This window comes from Canis lupus, chromosome 33, assembly GCF_048164855.1.
Source record: "Canis lupus baileyi chromosome 33, mCanLup2.hap1, whole genome shotgun sequence".
Taxonomy (NCBI): domain Eukaryota; kingdom Metazoa; phylum Chordata; class Mammalia; order Carnivora; family Canidae; genus Canis; species Canis lupus.
In genome coordinates, this window is record NC_132870.1 from 11,359,674 (window position 1) to 11,384,496 (window position 24,823).

At 38.1% G+C, this 24,823-nt stretch overlaps 1 long non-coding RNA gene across 1 annotated transcript in view; it reads right to left on the bottom strand.

The window, feature by feature from the left end:
* Nucleotides 1–24,823, bottom strand: part of LOC140623881 (uncharacterized) — a 67,928-nt gene that overhangs the window by 21,593 nt on the left and 21,512 nt on the right. The window lies entirely within an intron of this gene.

The window sequence follows — 24,823 nt, forward strand, 5'->3', positions numbered from 1 at the left end:
AAATAAACCAAGTTAGCAAATATTTTCTGATTTAAATGAAATAATACAAATTTTATTTTTTCTGAATGGGTGACATAATTCTCTGAAATTAAAAAAAAAAAAAAAAGCAGACACAAAATTTCAGTTTCTCAGTGTCAGCACAACCATACCCTGACATCTGCCTGCAATCCCTGATCTCCTCCCCCCAAAAGCGATTGTATAAACCAGCTATTACTGCATTGAGGAATGCTAACTTACTCTAATTCTCCATCTCTAACCACATCACTCTTGTTAAGTGTCTCATTCCTGTTGATAAATAAGTAAGAAATGTAATCAAACTCAACAGTATGTCTCTCTGGTGGGGGAAGGGAGAGGAAGAATAGAGGGTGTGCTTCTTCCTACCAGTCTGTAGCCAATCTGAAAAGTGTCAATTGGTTGGTGACTTGGTTGGATTGTTTGGTTTACTATAAAAGACTTACTAAAAGGAAACTAAAATATTTTTCCAAAGTCAAATAATATTATGGATTGGAGAAGCCTGGTCTGGGTAGGCTATCGACTTCAATAAGAATGGCATGCCTTTGAGAAAGAGCCCTTACTTTCCAGAATCATGTCTGTGTGGTTCTAAGAACAGACATATGACCCATGCTACTTTCAGTATTGCCAAAACAAGTCTAAATTAAATCAAAACATGTCCACTTACTGTGTTCTTCCAATCTAATATAAGCATTTTAATCAAGCCAATAACAGAAAGAAGTACAAGTGTAACCAAAAACAGTACTTGAACAACTTCATGGAACAAGTGGTATGAGAAGATCTGGGAAAATAATTCAGATTAAAAGCTTACCTTCTTTCTCTTCCCAAACTCAGTAACATGGCCACAGATCAACACCAAAGCTTGTAAATTCAGAGAGAGAAAATAGAAAAGTAAACAACAGTGGGCCAAAGATGAGAGGTAGAAGGAGTGATAGTAATTGAGATGGTTGATACAGGAAGTAGCAACCCTAGGGCACAAAGAAAGAAATGTGATGCTCCTGCAGAAGATTAAAAGGGCCCAGAATTTGAAGTATTAGGTATTTTTGGCAGTGGGCTCAAGATGTGAGACTGAATCCAACTGAGTAGTTGAAAGCCTGTATGGAAGAAACAGATACTTTCCTCCACTCATTCTCCTTACCACTGATGCAGCCATTGTGTAGACCAGAGATAGTTCCTGAAGGCACTCAATCAGAAAAGCTCCAGACTTGGAAACATTGGCTCGAATGTGTATGGAGAAACTTGAGGCTGAAAATGAGATTAAGTAAAGTCTGCATAGTGAACTACAGGACATCATTGCCTTCTCCCCTTACTACCACCTAAGAAACGGAAGGACTGCTCTCCAGAGAAATTAATTGGCCATAAAGAGAAGAGCTGGAGACACAGATCCTGAGAAGGGTCCCAAAGAATACAGCTCAACCTTAAGCCAAACTACAGTGATAACATCCATTAGAACACAAGCCCAACCCAGAGACTGAGAGTGTTCAATTAGAGAGGCAGGGGAGGTGTTGATTAAGATCTCAGACTCTAGAGACAACTATCTAGATTCATTCATGCCTCTGTTTGGCCTTGAGCCAATATTTCATGTTTATTCATGCATGAAATAGTGATAATAATGGTTTCTTCTTTGTGGCTTCTTCTATTGTTGGGATCTGTATTAGTTTGCTAGGGCTGCCATAACAAAGTACTACACTTTTGATGGCTTAAACACCAGAAATTTATTGTCTCTAGGTTCTGGAGGCTAGAAGTCCAAAATCAAGTGATCAGCAGGATTGATTCCCTCTGAGGCCTCTCTTCTTGGCTTGTAGATGGCTGCCTTCAGTCTGTATCTACATGATCTTCCTTCTGTATGCCCCCAGGAAGCAGAAGTGACCTTGGGTATAGCAGCTCTCCCCAGCAACTGCCAGCACTCAGAGAGGGGCCCAACTGAGAGCAATCAACTGCCAACATTTCCAGCAGCAGGGGATTGAGCACTTCACTTCCAAAGGGGGCATGTGGAGGGTGGGAGGGGGATTCTGGTAGCATAGTGCTGCATTCACTACAGATTTCTAGCCTTCTTTTGTCTCTTCATTCATGTAAAACATATAATTTATCATCTCTGTAGTTTGATTATTATGCATTTTGTTATCTCATTGTCTTACTTTCTCAGGTTTGGAGAGTTAATTCTCTTAACTATGGAATGTTTTTATTCTATGTGTATCATTTCCTCATGTGATTTATAAATTTTTCTTATAAACTAATCTTCATCAGTTCACCTCAGAAAGGCCTGAAGAGATATTTTACAGTATCTACTGTTTATCTCTATATGTTTGAGTTCCTTCTTGGTTTCTAGTTATCATAAATTTTCCTTTCTTGATTTCAAGTTCAGGTCTATTTTATCATTTGTTTTTGTTGTTAGGTTTTATCCAACATTTCTGTGTCTGCAGTGAGACGAGATTCTTCTCAGCTTTGTCCCCAATAGCAACAGAAATTCTTCCAGAGGAGGGCTTGATAGCAAAACAAAAATTATTTTCAGATTGCTAAAATTTTTTCAGTCATGTTAGATGTTGCTTTGGATTTGTTTCAAGAATTTGAAATCAAAGAAAAATATATAATAAAATCCCAAAAGAATAAGTATTTAGTTAATATAAACTTTTGAAGATTACTAGATGCTACTAGATCAGTTATAATACCATTATACATGGCTCCTTTGACATTTATCTTAATGACACTGGTGTTGCATCATCTATGAATTTAGTTTTTATAGCCTAAGGCTCTTTATGATTGAAAAAGCTTTGTAGTTTCTCTTTTGATGATGTTGTTGATCAACCTAATACTGCCGAAACTTTTCTTGTCAGAAGAGACACTTGTATTTCATATCATAACAAAATTCATGAGAAGAATGGCCACAGTCTTGTTAATCTTATGAAACAAAAATTTCCATTTAAAACTTCAAACCTGATTTGTTTCAAGTGTTCTTTTATAATATCAATTTTATTGTAGTTCATGACAAAATCGTACATTCATTAAAGATTTTAAAGAAATTACATTTTGTCAGTGCATGCATGACATACCAAGTTGCTCAGAAGGATTTTATTTTTATTGGAAACCTATGTGCCATCCCTATTTGAACTCCAGCAGGACTGACCACATAATTTGCAGAGTTCAGTAAGAATAATTATGGGGGTCTCTTGTTGAAAGAGTATTAAGAATTTCAGTGTAACAGCAGCAGGACATTAAACCAAATGTGGCAGTGCCCTTTCAAGCATAGGACCTTGCTTGACTGCACAGTTCTAATGCCCTGATTCCGGGTCTCCTCTGCCAGGCTAAGCCCAGCATATGAAAAGTCTACAAATTAGCTTTGTATTAAACACGAGGCAGTGTTAATCAGATGGCAGATTATGAAGTGATTACAGGAAGCAACCATTTTGGAAGATCATCCAATAACAGAGACACAAACAGAGAGTCAGAGGACAGAGAAAGGGAGCAAGAATGCAAGATATAGTCTTCTTTCTATAATCACACAGTTACAGAAAGAGAGAGAACTTCCCATGACCATGCACTATATATCTGTTATCTCAGTTAAAAGGAGGTTATGATTCTAGAGAGGCGTGGTGTCTATTAAAAAAGAATAAGAGCTATCTCACCTATTTGGCCTTGATATTGGTAGGAATGTTTTTCACCATGCATGCAATTTTGACCTTATTAATTCTTGCTTCCTCCTTCTGGACCCTTGCCTGATATCACCAAGTGAGGCTGAATGCTCTTCTGATGTGCTTTTATAGTAATGATGTGCTAGTAAATGTTTATATTTGGCTCACCAACGGGAAAAATTGGACTTGCAGCAATTTCAGTGTTATAAATATTCACCATAGCTAGTATCACCATAGCTAATTTTGAACTACTCATGTGGTATCACTGAACTCAGAGTTGAGGAAAGATCCACAGTAACACATCATTATATGACAATTCCACCAAACAGATACAATAGATGTAAATAACTTCGAGAGCCAGATAATTAGGAAATGATGAATTTTGAGCACTTATTACCTTTGCTTTTAATATAATTCATTTAATAGCAAGTTAAAATATTTTAATTTTTAATAATGGTTATATTTAATAAGTTTTCAAAGTCCCTAGAAATTTAATAATCAGCTCTCCCAAACAGATAAGAAATAGTGAAAACATACCACTCTCCATAGCATCCTGTATTGATCTTAAAATAGCACCTACTATTGTTTATTTTAATTGCTTGTTTAATTGTCTGTCTTTCCTCATAGACTTTTTACCTGAAAAAGACAGACTCCTAAGTTGCTGGGAAGCTATCATGGTGCCTGCCACATAAAACTCCAGAACTATGCGATGAATAAACAAACAAAATGAAGAAATGAATGCCACAAATACTCTGCGGGGCCACTTTCAGTACCAGCTGCCACCAGCCTACTCTGTAATTTGTATGCCATTTTAAAGAATCAATTAAGCATCATCTAATGGATATTCAGTGAGTTAAGAAATCTATAGCATGATAGAATATAAGTAAAGATATTACAGTTGAATGAATACAGAGTCATCCATTCATTTGGCAAAGATTTTTTAAGCACTACCATCTTCCAGGCACTAGTGATAAAACAGTGAACAAAAGGGGAAATGTCCTACTCTCATGGTCCTTACCTCTAGTGAGGGAGACAGACAACAAATTAATTAATTAATGTATAACAAAATTTCAAGTGAGGATAAGTTCTGTGAAAAAGAATAAAGAGGAAGAGGATAAAGACTGAGAAGTGCTAGTGTGATCAGTAAAGCTCTCTTAAGGAAGTAACATCTGTTCAAGATACTTGAGTGAACTGAAGGAGCTAGCCATAGGAATATCTAAAGAAATATTCCGGGCAAAAAAACTACAGATACAAAAATGCTATGTAAAATTAGACAGAGTATGTTAGACAAATGGCACAGAGGTAAGTATGTCTGGAGTGGACTGAGCTAGAGGAGAGTATAGATGAAATAAGAGAGTAATATAAGATAGACAATAGGGGCACCTGGGTGGCTCAGTAGTTAAGATCTGCCTTTGGCCCAGGTCGTGATCCTGGGGTCCTGGGATCGAGTCCCACATCAGGCTCCTCGCAGGGAGCCTGCTTCTCCCCCTGCATATGTCTTTGCCTCTCTCTCTGTGTCTCTCACGAATAAATAAATAAAATCTTAAATAAAAAGATAGATAATATAAAGACCCACGTATAGGTCATGGAAAGAATTTGGTGTTACATTGTGCATATGATGTCATTCAGTTGTCAGGAATACACTTTAAAATATTTCACCTAAGCAGAGTGTGTATGTATGTGTGTGTTGACTTTAATCCACACCCTTGGGGAAGTTAGTTAATATTTATAATACTCTGAGCAGTAATTCACACTCAGGTGCTTTAGGTATTTGGAAGACCATAATCAGGAGTCCACATTCCAGAGTTGTTTCAGCAAGTGTTTCAAATATCACCATCTAAATCTCCACCCAAAAAAATCCTAAAACAGCATTAAGGATATTAGAAGTAATCTTGCATTGCATGATTGGTAATATTTAGTAAATACATTTAGCTAGAAAGTCTGTAAAGCACTAGTGCCCTTGCATGAAGAAAGTATAAAAATCTGGCAAGCCCAAGATATCTGACATTTACAGGACAGAGCTTTTGACCTGGAGCTCCACAAGGTTCAGTGTCTCCCCATCCCCTCTCATGCCTCACTGCCAGAAGATTCTGTTACCTGATCCTATTAGAAACTTGGCTCATCCTACATTGGAATAGTGACATGGCTGCCTTAAAGTGAATCTTGTGATGTGACAAAAGGATAAAAAAGAAATGAGATTAAATAACTGCTTTTATACCTGTTTGCTAATACTTGTTCATACATGTAGCAGAATTCTTCTAAACATTCCCAATATACCTAGGGAGGGAAGCTATGGGAAAGAGGACATGTAACACTCAGCCCACCTCTAAATACAAGTGGTAAATTGTATGGAAAACATTAGAAGGATGTTGAGCCAGGCAGTGACAAGCCCAGACTTAGTGGGGCACCTGGGTGGCTCAATTAGTTAAGAGTCAGGCTCATGATTTTGGCTCAAGTCCTGATCTCACGGGTCAATGGATCAAGCCCTACATCCGTTCTTCACTCAGCAGGGAGCATGCTTGAGATTCTCTCCCGATGTCCCTCCTCCCACTTGAGCATTCAAGCATGTACAAATGCACACTCACATGTTCTCTCAAATAAATAAATAAATCTTTAAAAATAAATTCTCCTCTAGTGTTACAGTTGCTAATTTTTGAAGACTTTTATGTGTCCAGTAGTAATTAGCCCATAGATTTCAAACATCTCCATAGAAATATGATTATTTTTTCTCTTCTCTGAAAAGAAAAGTTAGCTGAATAACAGTATCAAAACATGAGTAATTATAGGGTGATGTGGATGTTCAATGGAAGACCCATGCTTTTGAGCACTCTAACTTCTTCCAAAATTAAAAACATTTCACATTTTAGTGTTTTTTTCTGTAAGTGAACTTAAGATTTGTTCAGTACAAAGTTATTTACTCCATTATTTCATGCTTTACAAGAACCTCTCTCCTGTTCGGAAGGCTCAAGTGGTAACAGCAGAATGTTTCATTACTTAACCAAAAAATGAATAATTACTATTAAAACACTTTTTACACTCCTAGAATCTCTCTGTGATGAATTCAGAAAGGGCTCAACTAGGTAGCTGTGGCTTGGGGCTTTTAGGTGGTAGTAGGCAAACAGTGGCTGGATGAAGCTGGTGTGATTAATGGGAAATGGAGCAGCTGGGTGATGGTCAGGCATCTCTCTCTCTCTCTCCCTCTCTCTCTACTACCCTTCCTTCCTCCCTCTCTCTCCTCCTTCCTCTCTTTCTCACTCTTTCCCTCTCTTCATTTGGTTTCATGGCCTCTTCATGTTTCCTCTGTCTGAGCTAGTTTGGACTTCCTTACAGTATGGTGCCTCAGGCCAAAGGGACTGCTTATATGGCAGCTGACTTCCTTGAGAGCAAATCTGCCAAGAGGATATGACAGAAGTATGAGGTATTTCTATGACCTAGTCTCTTTGGCCACATAGCATCACTTCTATCATACTCTCTTGATCAAAGTAGCTGCAGAGTTCCTCCAGCTTTGAGGAAAGGGAACTTAGATCCCTCTTTTGATAGGGGGCATATCAAGATCACACTATAAAAAGAATACACAGGATATGAGATGTTGTTGCCATCTCTGGAAAATACAATTTGCAACACAGAAAAATACTTCTTTGAGGTAGTCTTCCAATGGGTAGTCTATCCATTCATCTATTGATGGACACTTGGGTTGCCTCCATACCTTGGCTATTATAAATAATGCTACAATAAACATAGGGATAGATATACCTTTATGCATTAGTGTTTCCCCATTCTTTCGGTAAATATGTAGTAGTAGAATTACTGGATCACATGGGAATTCTAATTTTTTGAGGAACTTCCATACTGTTTTCCACAGTGGCAGCACTAGTTTGCATTCCCATTAATAGTGTATGAGAGTTCTTATTTCTCCATATCCTTGCCAACACTTGTTATTTATTGTTGTTGTTTTTTTTTAATTTTAGCTATTCTAACAGGTGTGAGGCAATATCTCATTTTGATTTTTGAGTTTTTATTTGCATTTCCCTGATGATGAGATGAGTGATGTGGGGCATCTTTTTGTGTGTCTGTTGGCCATCTGTATGTCTTTGGAGAAATGTCTGTTCACATACTGCCCATTTTTAATTAGATTATTTTGTTTTTATGGCGTTGATGTGTATAAGTTCTTTATATATGTTGGATACTAAACCTTGACTTGATATATCATTTGTAAATATCTTTTCTCATTCAATAGGCTCTCTTTTCCTTACTTTGTTATCTTGTTGGGTCTGCTTACACACTGCCATGAGTGTGGCACCACTTGGGATGGATTCCTGCAGAGGCCAAGTTGGAGGGGACAGGTCCATAGGAGACTGTAGGGGCAGGACATGCTGTTAGCAAGCTAGGCAGAGAGTGTTCATGCTGCACTGGTTCCTGCAGGTGTCTGCATATCTCATCTGGGGTGTGGGGTAGGGAAATGGTGCCCACCAGCCCTTTTCGGAGAAGTCTCCCAAACATCCCTGCCCCCTCAGTACATATTCTGAGATTAGTAAGTAAATCTTCCTTCATACCCTAAGTATTTTTTCAAACTGCTATTTCTATATTGTATCTCAGTGTGGTTGTTTGCAATTCTGTCTTTTTAAGAGGAGAGACTCAGTTTCCTATTACTCTCCACCTCTCCCAGAACTGAGCCACTGATTTTTACAGTTCCAGGTAATTAAGTTCTACTAATTGCAAAAACCTCAAAAAATTAAGCCCTGTGATTTTCAAAGCCAAATGTTATGGTGATCCATCTTCCCAGTGTGGGTCCTCCAGGCCTAGGGTGCCTGGTGTTAGGTCTGCTCCACTCTCTTCTTGATGCTTATCATGTCCTTCCCACCACTGGACAGTCTCAAGGGTGACTTTGTTTTCCTACCATGTCTCTACCCTTCCTACCAGCTTCAATGTGGCCTCTTCTCTACATGTAACTGTGGAGTCTGTTCTGCCAATCTTTGGGTCATTTTCCGGGTTATTTACATGTGGTGGGTGTTTGTTTATAGGATGTAGAAGCTCTCTATGTGTATCTGTGAGATGAGGTGAGTTTAGGATCCTCCTACTCTGCCATCTTCCCCAGAAGTCTATTTTTTATATATTTATTCTGTTTTGTTTTAGTAAAATCCAGTCTAGAAATGCAATGTATTATTAATTAATCCCTTCAATGTCATCACTTTCTACACCTATTGGCAGGTATAATGATAATTATAGAATTAATCAAAATGACAGTTTTCAAAAAACTCCATTTTCTGAGCATTGGAATTAGCTATGGTTTCCTCTTAACTTCATTTGCTGTGAACATTATTGTAGATATTTTTTACTCCTATAATCATACAACTTAAAAATAAGTGCAAAATATGGAAAAACTAGACTTTTCGCACTGATAAACGTTTGGGAAGATAGTTTTCCTTGCTCTGTCGAACTGTTCTTACGGGAAGTTCTGCTAAAGAACCATGACAATGAAAAGGGAATTCAACTAATATTTCTAGGCCAGTATACTATTATGCTTGGGTTAATAATTACAGGGAGAATTATTCACAGGAAAACATTTTGTTCAGAAATTAACTTCTTTCACCCAAACTGCTCGAAGCATAAAAATTGTCATGTGGATTTTAACATGTTATCTGACTCTATTTCTTACAAAATGTTCAGTGCAAGCAATGACTAATTATAGTACTTGATATCTAGAATTTCTGAAACATTAACTTGAGAGAAGTTAAGACAGCAGAATCAGTGGCTCAGCTCTGGGAGAATTGGAGTGATAGGAAACTAAGTCCCTGCTCTTAAAGGAGGACTCTAGATAGGAGGACTCTATGTTTGCCTCATCCCTGGAACACAGGTAGATCAATACCAAATCAGTCTGAATACCTAGGAAATCAATTTGAGGACTGAGAAAACAAAGTGCACAACTAAGGGAAAAAAGAGGCCACATTGTGGAAGGCAGGAGATACAGAGATGTGATTTGGGGGAGAAGAGAATCACCCATGCTGCAGAAGGGAGTGAGCCCTGATCAGAGAGAGAGGAGGGAACAGAGTGCAGGGTATTGCACAAGAAAAACACTTCCCCAAAACCACTGATGGGGAAAATGAAAGGGGCTACTTGTTCAAGTTTTTACAAAGAAGGGGCTGAAAATCTGAAGTTTTAGAAGTCCAGGCCATTGCCAGGTGGAGTCTGGTGGTCATAGAGGTACTCCTATGGAGAAAGAGGGCAGAGGCCTGGGAGTGGACAGCATGGTCTAAGGATCCCCTGAATTACACTGGAAGACAGTTCTTGAAGTGCATTTGGGAGAGGTGGCACTGCCTCTTTGGGGACAAAAAAGCCATTGGGCACCATTGAGCTGCCCATTCATTAGCTTATGAACAGAGAAGCCTGTTTAGGGCAGCTAACCTGGACATCAGCTTTATGCTGCGCTTTACCATAAACTTCAAGCCCTTAGTCATTCATGTGACTGCCCTTCTGGGACAAACTGGCACCAGCCAGTGCAGCAAGACCTTCCCCCAAAGGATCAACATGGACCCCCACCATGCCAGGTTTTGAAGTCCAGTTGGCATGCCTGAGATAAAACACAGGAACACTGCACTGCTGTGTGTCAGACCCAGACAAGGTGAAAGTAAGGATCTGAGAGATACCTGGGACAAATGAGGGGAAATTATTCACTCTTCCTGAACAGTGATAAGTGTGAACTCCCCTCCCTAGGGACGAGAAAGCAGGCTGACACCATTTCCCCCCACCCACCACCCATCAGCACCATGGGACTTTAGTGAGCAGCATGGCACCCACAGTGGAAACTTGAGCCACTTAGATCAAGCCCTGCCCCCCTGTGCTCTGTAGGTAATTCTGAACTAAGGCAAATGTGCCTGAGAATCAGAACAGTTAAGGGCCTCTCCCTTAGAAGATGAGCACAACCCCCCCACACACACACACACTGCCTGCACACACCAAGTCTACTGATCATAGAGTGGTGCAAAGCTTAAGCTCTATGGGAATAGGATCTAGCCTCTTTCAATAAGCAGACCAAAATGCACTTAGCTGAAACTTGCCACACACTGTAGACAAGGCCTAAACACTTCCCACTGTAGTCAAGGAGAAACTCTGCAGAGGATTGATCTGAGGGAAAAAGCAGCCAAAACACAACAGCAGAGTGTACACCACATACACCAGAAACACTTCTTGAAGTATCAGGCCCTGGATCATATAGGACATATTCTTAATATAGCTATTACTCCTAGGAGCAGGAAACATAACAGGCTTTCATAACACATAGAAGATAGAGACCAAGACAAAATGCCAAAATGGAGGAATTCACCCCAAAAGAAAGAGCAAGAAGGAGTCATGGCCAGGGATCTAATCAAAACAGATACAAGTAATATGCCTGAACCAGAATTTAAAATAACAATCATAAGAATACTAGCTGGGCTTGAAAAAAGTATAGAAGACACCAGGGACTTCCTCACCACAGAGATAAAAAATCTAAAAACTAATCAGGCTGAAATAAAAATTGCTATAACCAAGACGCAAAACCAACTGGATGTAATGAGCACAAAGATAGAAGAAGTAGAGGAACAAATTAATGAGATAGAAGATAAAATTATGGAAAATAATTAAGCTGAAAAGAAAAGGGAAGAAAAATATTGGGTCACAAATATAGATTTAGGGAATTCAGCAACTCCATAGAGCATAATAGCATTCACATCACAGGAGTCCCAGAAGAAGAAGAGAGAAAAAGGGGCAGAAGGCTTATTTGAGCAAATTATAGCTGAAAGTTTCCCTAATTTGTGGAAATACATCCAAAGCCAGAGAACTCCCATCAAAAATCAACAAAAGCAATCCAACATGAAGACATATCATAGTAAAATTGGCAAAATACAGAGATAAGGAAAGAGTCCTGAAAGCAGCAAGGGAAAATGAAACCCTAACCTACAAGGGGAGACTAATAAGTTTAGCAGCAGATCTCTCCAAAGACACTTGGCAGGCCAGAAGGGAAGGCATGATATATTCAATGTGATGAATAGGGAAAATATGGTCATTTTAGACCTAGAGACACCTGCAGATTGAAAGTGAGGGGATGAGAACCATTTATCTGCTGATGGACATCAAGAGAAAGCCAGGGTAGCCATACTTATATCAGAAAAAGTCAATTTTAGACAAAAGACTGCAACAAGAGATGAAGGAGGGCATTACATTATAATTAAAAGGTCTATCCAACAAGAAGATCTAACAATTGCAAATATTTATGCCCCCTACTTTGGAGCACCCAAATATATAAATCAAATAATATCAAACAAAGGAATTCATTGATAATAATACAATAATAGTAGGGGATTTGAACATATCACTTCCAGCAATGAACAGATAATCTAAGCAGAAAACCAACAAGAAAGCAATGGCTTTGAAAGACACACTGGACTAGTCATTCAGAATTTCCATCCTAAAGCAGCAGAATGCACATTCCTTTTGAGTGCACATGAAACATTCTCCAGAATAAGTCACATACTGGGTCACAAATCAGCCCTCAACAAGTACAAAAAGATTGAGATCATACCTTGCATATTTTTAGGTCACTGCGCTATGAAACTTGAAGTCAATCACAAGAAAAAAATATGGGAAACCACAAATACATGGAGGCTACAGAACATTCTACTAAAGAATGAGTGGCTTAATCAGGAAATTAAAGAAGAAATAAAGCAATACATAGAAACAAATGAAAATGAAAACACTTCAGTCCAAAACATTTGGGATGCAGCAAAAGCAGTCATAAGAGGGAAGTATATAGCAATACAGGCCTACCTCAAGAAGCAAGAAAAGTCTCAAATACAAAACCTTCTACATAAAGAAACTAGAAAATGAACAAGAAAAAAGTCTAAGGCCAGTAGAAGGGAAATTAGTAAAGATTAGAGCACAAATAATTGATATAAAAACAATAACAACAACAAAACCCAGAAGAATTGATAAATGAAACTAGGAGCTGGTTCACTGAAAGAATTCATAAAATTAATAAACCCCTAGCCAAACATATCAAAAAGAAAAGAAAAAAGATCCAAGTAAATAAAATAATGAATGAAAGAGATCGCAACCAACACCACAGAAATACAAACAATTATAAGAGAATATTATGAAAAACTATATGCCAACAAATTGGACAACCTGGAAGAAATGGATAAATTCCTAAAAACATATAAACTATCGAAACTGAAATAGGAAGAAATAGTAAATTTGAACAGACCCATAACAAAGAAATAGACTCAGTAATCAAAAATCTCCCAACAAAACAAAAGCCCAGGGCCAGATGGCTTCTGAGGGGAATTCTACCACAACATTTAAAGAAGTTATACCTATTCTTCCCAACTGTTCCAAAAAATAGAAATGGAAGGAAAACTTCCAAACTCATTCTACAAGGCCAGCATTACCTTGATTCCCAAAACAAAGAACCCACTAAAAAGGAGAGTTATAGGCCAATATCTCTCATGAACATGGATGCAAAAATTCTCAATAAAATACTAGCAAATCAAATCCAACCATACATTAAAATAATTATTCCCCATGATCAAATGGGATTCATTCCTGGGCTGCAAATGTAGTTCAATACTTGAAAATCAATCAACGTGATATACCACATTAATAAAAGAAAGGATAAGGACAATATGATCCTCTCAATAGATGCAGAAAAAGCATTTGATAAAGTACAGCATCCATTCTTGATAAAAACCCTCAACAAAGTAGGGATAGAGGGAATAGAACTTAACATCATAAAGGCCATATATGGAAGACTCACAGCTAATATAATCCTCAGTGGGGAAAAACAGAGCTTTTCCCTAAGGTCAAGAACATGACAGAGATGCCCATTCTCACCACGGTTGTTCAAGATAGCACTAGAAGTCCTAGCTTCAACGATCAGACAACAAAAAGAAATAAAAGGCACCCAAATCAGCAAGAAGTCAAACTTTCACGACTTACAGGTGATATGATACTCTATGTAGAAAACCCAAAATGCCCCACCAAAAACTGCTAAAACTGCTAAAAGTCACATGAAACAAAACCAACACGCAGAAATCAGTTGTATTTCCATACACCAATAATGAAAGAGAAATGAAGGAATTTATCCCATTTACAATTGTGCCAAAAACCATAAGATACCTAGAATAAACCTAACCAAAGAGGTAAAAGATCTGTACTCTAAAAACTATAGGACACTGATGAAAGAAATTGAAGATGACACAAAGAGATGGAAAAACATTCCATGCTCATGGAAGAACAAATATTGTTAAAATGTCCATACTACCCAAAGCAAGCTACACATTTAATGCAATCTCTACCAAAATACCACCAGCATTTTTCACAGAGCTAGAACAACAATCCTAAAGTTTATATGTAACCACAAAGACCCCAAATAGCCAAAGCAATCTTGAAAAAGAAAGCAAAGCTAGAGACATCACAATTCCAGACTTCCAAGTTATGTTACAAAGCTATAGTCATCAGAACACTATGGTATTAAAAAAAAAAAAAAAAGAACACTATGGTATTGGTGAAAAAGCAGACACATAGATTAATGGAACATAATACAAACCCAGAAATGGACCCACAACTGTACAGTCTACTAATCTTCAACAAAGCAGAAAAGACCATCCAATGGGAAAAAGACAGACTCTTCAATTAATGGTGCTGGGAAAACTGAACAGCTACATGCAAAAGAATGTAACTGGACCACTTTCTTACAGTACACAAAAATAAATTCAAAATAGGTGAAGGAACTAAATGTGAGATTTGAAACCATCAAAATCCTAGAGGAGAACACAGGTGGTAATCTCTTTGACCTTGGCCATGGCAACTTCTTACTAGATACATCTCTGGGGGCCAGAGAAACAAAAGCAGAAATGAACTATTGGGACCTCATCAAGAAGTCTTCTTCAAAATGAAAGAAATAATTGCCAAAATTAAAAGGAAACCTACGGAATGGGAGAAGATATTTGCAAATGACATATCTGATAAAGGGTTAGTATCCAAAATATATAAAGGACTTATCAAACTCAACATCCAGAAAACAAATAATCTAGCTAAGAAATGGGCAGAAGACATGAACAGACACTTTTCCAAAGAAGACATACAAATGGCTAACAGACTCGGGAGAAGATGCTCAACATCACTCATCCTCGGAAATATCAATCAAAACCATGAGAGATACCACCTCACACCTGTCAGAATGGCTAAAATTAACAACACAGGAAACAGCAGATGCTAGCAGGGATGCAGAGAAAGGGGAATCCTCTTACATAATTGGTGGGAATACACACTGGTGCAGCCTCTCTGGTAAAACAGTGTGAAGGTCCCCAAAAAGCTAAAAACAGATCTACCCTACAACCTAGCAATTGCACTTCCAATAATTTACCCAAATGATACAAAAATACTTACTCAAAGGGGCACATGTACCCCAATGTTTATAGCAGCATTAAAAACAATAGCCAGATTGTGTAAAGAGCCTAAATGTCCATTGATTGATGAATGGATAAAGAAGTTGCGGTTTATACATATAATGGAATAGTATCCAGCCTTCAAAAACAATTAAATCTTGCCATTTACAATGACGTGGATAGGTCTAGAGTGTGTTATTGCCAGTGAAATACATCAGTCAAAGAAAGGCAAATACCATATGACTTCACTCATATGTGGAATTTAAGAAACAGAACAGATGAATATAAGGAAAGGGGAAAACAAGAGAGGGAGGCAAACCATAAGAGACTCTTATCTATAGAGAACAAACTGAGAGTTGCTGGAGGGGAGGTTGGTGGGGAATGGGGTAGGTGGGTGATGGGTACGGAGGAGGGCACTTGTTGTGATGAGCACTGGGTGTTATATGTAAGTGATGAATCGCTAAATTGTACTCCTGAAACAAATATTACACTCTATGTTAACTAACTAGAATTTAAATACAAACTTTAAAAAACTTAGCACGAATGGAACACCCCAGCCCTGTGGGGTGAGAATGTCTTCAAAACTTGGGGTGTTTTAGTAAAAGAAAAAATCAGGATGGATCCTTTTTCATTTATTACTTTTAGTGCCTGGGTAATAAGAACAGTATCAAAGGTAATGTTCATGTGAGAGCAGAATCAGAGATAATGTTGACATGGTCACCAAGCTGTGGGATGACTCAAAGAGGATAGCGTATCCCATTAGCAGAACTCTCCTTGATCTTCATCCAAGAATTCATTGGATCCTCATGTGTTTATTCTGTTTCATTATTTTATCTCTTCACTCATTGCATAGTAATCAATTCAAATCCTTGCTATGCCACCTACTCATTTGTGTGAACATGAGAAAGTTACTCAGCATTCCCATGCCTCCATTTTCTCATCCGTGCAATGGAAATAATAATATGCTTCTCTCACAGACATGTTAGGAGGATTTAAGCATGTAATTAAAAAATTTACTAATGATTATGTTTGTTGTATTATTGTATATTTGAATATCACAAGGTGTTGTGATTATTATGTTTCCCCATCATGATGACTTTATAAAAAAAGGAATTCAGAAGAACCACATAGTACTCACCAAGCAGTTAACTTAAATATCTATAACACAATAATGTCTTATTATAGAGACATAGATCCAAAATTCCAGTCCTAGTGACATTTTAACTGGCCCTTAATGTTATAGCTAAGAAATGTATAAAGGAAAATACCAACAGAATCAAAGGTTTTGTTCCTGAACTACCCTTCAATCTATGTTTATTTCCTTTGGACGCTGGCCATTTTGTTTTACTCTCTTGCCTCTCCTCCTGGGTTTTTCATCTTGATTCACCTTTTGAACTATTTCTTGGTTCACAATGTTGCATTTGTTTCCCAAAACTTTCACTAGCTTTCTGCTTCCTGGAACAATGTCTCAATAATTTACTCTCTTTTGGCATTGACCCAGGACTCCTTCCCTTCAGTGCCTCCCACCAACTGCTGTGTACCTCCTCCTGCTGTGTATGACCTTGACTGGCATGACTCAATTCTCTCCTTGCTTAAACCAGGAAAGGCTGGCTAAGGAGACTTGCCAATGTGTTAACTGATGTTGATCAGGATGGGAAGGTAAAATGAAAACTTAATAAGAGTAATCTTGGGGGATTATGGGATTAGAGATAATCCCCCAAAAATATTTCTTTAATTTTTAAAAGGGAGGAAGAGGAACATAAACAATGACAGACCTTACAGTATCCAATGTTGAGAATTCCAAAATCTTATGACAGTTTCAAAAACAGAAGTTTCTTATATCTGTTATTGGAGGGACATCAGGACATGGCAGACAGTAGGTCAAATTCACATTCAGGCAATAAACAGCATAGAACTAAGGTGCTGCATGAGGCCTTGACCTATAACCTCTCACCTATCTAATATGTTTAATAATAGCTGGATACCTTTTGTTTGGAAAAAGTCCTGAGGCTGATATGTTAGCAGCTGACAGATATTTCCTCTGAATTAACATCTCTACAAGTTCTTATTGTAAGTCAAGTGAACAAACTCGAGAGAAAATGCAGGAGTTCAAAAAGGAAAACCGGGTATCTCAGCCAACCTCATCCATCCAGTGGCTCTGCAGGAACTTTAGGACAAGGAGAATAAATAATGGATTCTTCTGTATTATGCACAAATATTGACCAAATCAAACCATAGAACTTATTCATATTATAGGTGAAACTGTAATCTTAAAACTTTCACCTGAGCTATATTGCTTTAAAAAATGAAATCCAAAAGTAGATAACATTTTGTTTGGAACATACAGAGTATTTAATAGAAAACAAGGTTGCTCTGCTTTAGAAATAGAACTGAGAGGTGCCTGGGCAGCTCGGTCAATTAATTGTCCAACTCTTGGTTTCAGCTCAAGTCATGAGATCAAGACCCACATCAGGCTCTGCACCAGGCATTAAGATTCTCTCTCTCTCCCTCTGCCCCTCTGCCTCTACTTTCTCTCTCTCTCTAGAAAGAGGGAAATAAGAAAGAAAGAAAAGAAAGAAAGAAAGAAAGAAGAAAGAAAGAAAGAAAGAAAGAAAGAAAGAAAGAAAGAAAGAAGAAAGAAAAGAAAGAAAGAAAGAAAGAAAGAAAAGAAAGAAAGAAAAGAAAGAGAGAAAGAAAAGAAAGAAAGAGAGAGAGAGAGAAAGAAAGAAGGAAGGAAGGAAGGAAGGAAGGAAGGAAGGAAGGAAGGAAGGAAGGAAACTGAAATTTGGGGATTGAGCCTAGCAATGAAACAGAAGAAAAATTGGAAGATATCATGCACTGAATTGTGTCCTCCCTGAAATTCCTATGTTGAAGCCTTAAATCTCAGTACCTCAGAATGTGACTGCACTCAAGATACGACCTTTGAAGAGGTAATTAAGTTAAAAATGAAGCTGTAAGGGTGGGCCTTAATCTCTTCTGACTGGTGTCAATAAAGAAGAGATTCAGACACTGGAGAGGTACCAGGGATGCAATGTATGCACAGAGGAAAGGCACATGACTGTCTGCTTATAGTAGGTGCAGTTTGGTTATCTTCAAGTCTCCAGTCTCCTCTTTCTCTGACATCTGTATTTATTGAATTTTTAGTTTTTACCTCCCTCTTGATTCTTGCAACTGCAATCCTTTTCCTTAATCACTCTGCTCTATTATGCACACTGCCCTGATTCCCTCATTGACCAACAACACAAAGCATTTATATTTAGCAGACTATGCCGAAGTTTGGAGTTGCACAGTCTTAAACCAATGCCTTGTGTTTTCTGCCCTTAAGGGCCCAGAGGGATTTTGAAGTGCCTAGAAAGTGAACTTTAAGTAGATGGGAAGAAAGGAAAATGTTTAATAGTTATCACTTGACATATGAGTTTACACTGAATCTCACATTAAGGCACTATTGAGACTGAGCAAAGATTCCTTCTGAAAAGTTCCAATAAAGTAAATAGTCAGTATTGTGTTGATTTAACATTAACAGAAAACAGGAGCTTGGGTAATATGTGTTGCATCTGTGCTCCTAAAATTAATGGCAATTAATCCTGATTAGACTAGTGTCTTGATACTCATCTTTGTCTTGATAGATTGCCATACAACTACTATGGAACAGGGCTACTTATTTTAAAATTTTCTTTCCAGCCATCTAAAGAAGGATTTCTACATAACAGCAATAGAATTTTCCATCTGGTGACCAGTTTTTGAAGGATGAATTTTTAAAATATTATTGAGTTTTGTCTCTAGTAATTACTATTCTAAACAACTGACTTTTGGGGTCTCAAATACTAATCTTTTTATAATTATAGTCTTTTGTCAGTTTCAGTTAGGTTTTCCAGTGAAACTCCCAACTTTTAGGCTGGGATTTGGATTGCACAATTTTTGGTCAATTCAGCAAAATGTACACATGTGCTGTGGTGAGGGTTTCATCTTCCTAAGGCTATGCTTATGGGCAGGAGAAAAACAAAGTGCTCCAGTGAATAAACTGTCATTATCGCTTGGTCATAGTCAACTTTCCTAGACCTCTGTTTCACTACTCAAACAGGAAGTTAAAGAGACGACAGCTTTCTTCACAAACCTTACTTTGCATACTGGAAAAAAAATTGCATAAACTGAAACCAAAAATAACTGCTTGATACCTTCTTCAAGTTACCTTCCAAATTATTCCTTATAACAGGAAGCAAACTCTGTTGATTGTATTTACTAAGGAGCATGCTTTCCATGATTTTCTGAAGAGGTAAAAAGAAAAGATTTCATAATAGCCAAATTTGAATACAAGTATTTTGGTAATCAACACTATGAGCACAATCTATTACTTTAATATATGTAGCATTGCATGACATTATATTATATATTTATTTGTTAATTTATTTACATTTAGCCTCCCCATTTGAATTCAAACCCCTTTATAGGTTTTATAGTCACTTTATAATTGAAAACCTTAGCAGAGTTAATAAAAAAATATTTTGTGACTACTTTGGGTAGTACATTACTTACTATTTTTGTCTGTAGCTTTGATTTTCCATGATTTTCAGATACAAGAGTGAAATATGGAAGGCATAGTAATAAAGATACTTGGCAAGATCATATTTCCCTCAGGGTGATGGAATTACAAAAAAATGCATTTTTCAAAAAAAAGTGATTATCTTATATTGGGTTTAAACCATGTTTCTAAATGTAAATGCATTCATAAATTTTGTTACATATTATGAACAAAACCAAAGTTTAAGTAGAAATATCTTTAGTTGACAATTACCTTTTATGATCCAAGCTCTCCAGCAATTAGGTAAAAAATAATTATTGCATTTTATGCATAGGACAGAGTATGCTAAATTATAAGGGTAAATCTACTGTATCTGATCAAGCAATATATTCCACCAAAAAAAAATGATTTTTAAAAACCACTTTGACCAATGAAATTAGATGTACTAGCCAGGCTCTCTTTTTTTTCTTTTTTTGGAGGGGAACGGAGGGGAGTGTAATGGCCAATGGCTTTGTTGGATAGGCAGGGACTTAGAAGGAACATGATTAGAAAATTGGAGACAGAAATATTTGGGAACAGGTATGTGGATAGACCTATCTGAATGGGAAAAACTGTGAGGATGTTTGTGTCTCATATGAATGCTTATCAAAAGGCAATGCCAGAGAGAAGAATCCTAATAATTAAGAGGATAGGATGATCTGTTCTGTGGATACCAGTCATCTTCATTCCCCAACCACCCCTGATATTGTCCAATGGGCTAATTAACCAAATGACCATGGTGGCAGGGATGGACGTTATGCATGGGCTCAGCAAGGCTAATGTGACTCTAGCCACTGCTGAGGGCCTGATCTGTCAGCAGCAGAGACCAACACGGAGCTCCCATATGGCACCATTCCTCAGGTGATCAGCTAGCTATGTGGTGACAAGTTTATTACATTTGATACCATTTCCATCACAGAAGGGCAATGTTTTGTCTTTATTGAAATCGACACTTATTCTGCATATGGATTTGCTTTCTCTAAGGCTCTCTTCTGTTCTGAACATTCACTGAGTTGCAGTCAAACTGGCCTACAGTCAGCTGCCTCAGTACCCACCACAGGTCCTTTCTTTTCTTGGGACCTTTGTACATGTTGTTCTGTCTCTCTGGAATATTCTTTCCCTTGCTTTTATAGCCAGTTCCTGCTCATTCTTTAGGTCTCAGCTTAACTATCACCTCCTCAAAGAGCCTTTCTTTGACCATTCTATCAAAATAACTTATTTGTAATTATCAAGTCTGTTTATCTAGATTCATTTTTGTATTTTTTTTCTTTCCTTCCAGTCTCATCCAACTGAAAGGGAAATGAGATGTTAATTATCATGCAAAGGAGCACATTTAAAGTTCTTTTTTTTTTAGGATTTTATTTATTTATTCATGAGAGACACAGAGAGAGAGAGAGAGAGAGAGAGAGAGAGAGAGAGGCAGAGACACAGGCAGAGAGAGAAGTAGGCTCCCCGCAGGGACCCCAACACGGGACTCGATCCCGGGACTCCAGGATCACACCCTGGGCCAAAAGCAGGCGCTAAACCCCTGAGCCACCCAGGGATCCCCCAGCACATTTAAAGTTCTATGGCAATTTGGAAAAGAGGCAGTACTTCTCTTGGGATGACCTAGGAAATTTTTGCAGAAGAGCTACTGTTCCTCCCATTATAGTAGAAGAGACAGCATTCCTTCTTGTATAGGTGGGTCATGCAACTGGAACTTTCAGGAAAAAAAGGAATAGTTGTCCCATTGAGGCCATCTTCCTATCCTCTATAAGCTTTACGCTGTTGCTGCCCATTTGCCAAACTTCATTGCTTTTACTATGTTCATTTTGCCTCGCCTCTGCTAATAAGCCAATTGTTTTTTTAAAGATTTTATTTATTTATTTGAGAGAGAGAGCACAAGCAAGGGGAGCAACAGAGGGAGAAGGAGAAGCAGCACTTTTCCCCTCACTCAAGCAGGGATCCCAATGTGGGGCTCCATCTCAGGACCCCAGGATCATGACCTGAGCCAAAGGCAGATGCTTAATGAACTGAGCCACCCAGGTGCCCCCTAAAGATTTTAAAGTAATCTCTACACCCAATGTGGGGCTCAAACTTACAACCCTGAAATCAAGAGGCACATGCTCCACTGACTGAGCCAGCCAGGTGCCCTCATAAACTAGTGACTAAGAAGTTGTAATGAATCATATTTGCCTCAGCTGCTCTAGGCCCTTCATCCTTCTGAGTGTCTGCAAAATGGTAGAGAGTCTCAGAGTAAGAGGGAATTCAGAGGCAGTGATGTGGTAGCAATTCCACAGAATATACAAATAAAACCAGGAGAAAGGCAGTAAACTGGGCTTTGGAGCTTCCCACTCATCTTCCTTCAGGACTAGGCACACAGTGACCATTCTCTTACTCACAACCATGTGCTCTTATTTCTAGTTCTGTAAATGTTGCTCTAAGGTCATCTTTAATACATGTTCTGTGCTACCATGGCACACTTGAGTTGGTGAGGGCATTAAACTATTCAAAAACCATAGATGTTTCAAAATTCTAAAGAGGAGGGATTGGTGTCAAAAACACAGCATATACTTGGCATAAACTACCACAGGTTGGTCAATGGATTCACTGTGCTCAATGTTTATGAACTCAAAATCACACTGATATACTCCTATCATTTCCTACAAGAATTGTACGGCCATCCCCACACTATCACGTAAACTTGTTCCTGCCAAATAAATTGGGTGAGATAGAACACCAACTTATTTGAGCCAACAAGGGTTAACTTTGTTCTGGAGGATAAGAGTATTATCCTAAGTTCCCTAAAAGTATATGCATGATTTATTTACACTTTCCTAAACCCAGTTGCACTTATAAATAGTGCTATTTCAATCTTTTGTTTCCAGAGTTCTCGTACTGAAAATCCTTCACGGACCCTATCAACCATCAAAGTCATTATAGCAGGACTTGGTCAGAGTCTGCTACAAAACTGGTGACCCAACAGTGATAGTGACAAAATGGATGTTCACTCAAAAATGTAGCTGGCAATCTTCATTGCTGGGTTGATATTTGTTAATATGAAGATGGGAACCGCTATCTGTCAGAAGGAAGAGAGAGAGAAAAAAAAAGAAAGAGAGAGAGAAAGGGAATTAGGAGAGAGTGGGAGAGAAAGAAAGTTTCTATCAGTTGTTTTCTACCTAAACTATGTTTTAAAGTTTTTTTTTACATTTATGGAAAAGGTGATGCTGCCCCTTAAGATATGTGCTTATTTCCCTAAGCAGCTCATAAATTTCCATCTGTCAAAAAATGTCATTTGACTTCAGGAAGCTAAAAACCGTCAGGAAACAAAGGGTACATAAGCTGAATGATAGCAGTTTCACACCTACTATTTCTTGATATATTGTCTATCTAAATGCAGTGACTTTATTCTGCTGCAGATTTCCCAATCTCAACTATTCTGCTTTATTGCTACCGTATCATATGGTCACATGTCTCTTCAACATGTATGTGTAGAATGTGCCTGAAGAAATGAATCTCACTGTTAAATGTTTTACTGTTGCTTCCTGTTTGCCACATCTCCCTGCTGTCACCGTGGGGATTTTTTTGTCTTCCTGTAAGGTGGAACGAGTTACGAACCAACAGGATTGCTTACGCTTAATATGGTATATGACTTTATGCATTTATCTAAAATGTGTTGCCCATACTTTGAATCTACAAGCTCTAAAATCACAGGTATCATCTCTGGCAATAACAATATTTAACCTTTATTGAGGCCTTACTAAGTTCCAGATACTGATTTAAGTTTAAGTTTTACGAATATGTTGAGTCCTCACAACACTATGTAGGAGGTGCTCTTTCTGTCCGTATTTTACAAAAGAGGCCCAGAGAGGTTAATTAACTAGCTCAAGATGCCTCAGTTAGGAAATGAGCAAAGCAGCATTTGCACTGAGGCAGCCTGACTGCAGAGCCCTTGGTCTGAAAGATGATACTACGCTGCATAGCAGTAATGCCTTGGAACATTTAAGAAAGGACTTGTCTACTTTGTATTTGATTCCAGAAAACAGTGAGATTTATGATTTACACAAATCCTACTTCACAGTTTGACCTTTTTTAACAATCAGCTAACAAGGCCCTTAGTTCACCAGATTATGAGTAAGTATTCTGGAGTAAGGCATTTTACATCTATATAATAAACCAAGGACATGTGATCGCCTCCACCCCTCCAGCAGGTTTGTGCTACTGCTGTCCATTTGTCAAGCACGCTGCTTTCACTATGAAATATTGTCCTTTCCTTTGCTGCCAAACAAAGTTCACTAAGAGGCTGTGATTACCACTATTCACAATGTGTATCATAAACATTCATTTATGATATGATCATATGGTTTATTATTTCACACAAGCATCTGCAATGTGTTAATGAACTTCAGCATTCAGAGAAACATTTCTGAGAAAATAGATTTTTTAGACTCTTTTTAATCAAAATTATTGCCCTTTTCAAAGAAAATAGTTATGTTATCTGATTCCATATCATCTTCCTGTTTTCCCTTACCTCAAAATTTCCTCTTTTCCCCCATTTAATTCGGCCTTCCTTTATTCTCCTTTTCCCTTACATATTCACTTTAAGAATTATTGATCTAGAAATGATGCCAACTCCTCACTATTAAAAAAAAGAAATTATATATGTTCACAAAATAAAGAAAAACTTGGCTTGAGGCAAACCACAGATTCATGCTCTACTACCTAAAAATTCTCAGGAATCCTCTGCCCCGGAAGACCCTGAGCAGTCTCTGATCCTTGAAACACAGAAAGCACTAGTGGTAAAGGAACAGCTGTTCACTTGTTTATTTGAAACTCCCTGAAGATGATGTCCAGGAGTGAGAAATACGGATCCTTGTTATCTGAATAGTCTCCTAAACACTCCCATGTTCCCAAAATCTGACTGGAAAACTAGAGACCAACCCCTTCAAGTACATATAACAAAGAATTTAGCTCAGGGAATCAGTACCACGGAAGATGGAGGGCTTGAGAAACAAATAGGCTCCATAAGGTGACAGCATCAGGTAGCCACTACTGTCCTCCTTAAATCAGAGGAAGGAAAGAGAATGGCAGAGCACAGGGCCTGGGGGCACCAGGTGAATTCAGGGGTCCCAAGGAAGGTACAGGTACTGTCACAGATGCTGCTGGACACAGAAAGGGGTGGGGGGAAACCCCGGTTTCCCTCTTCTCCCTGCCTGCCTCTCTCC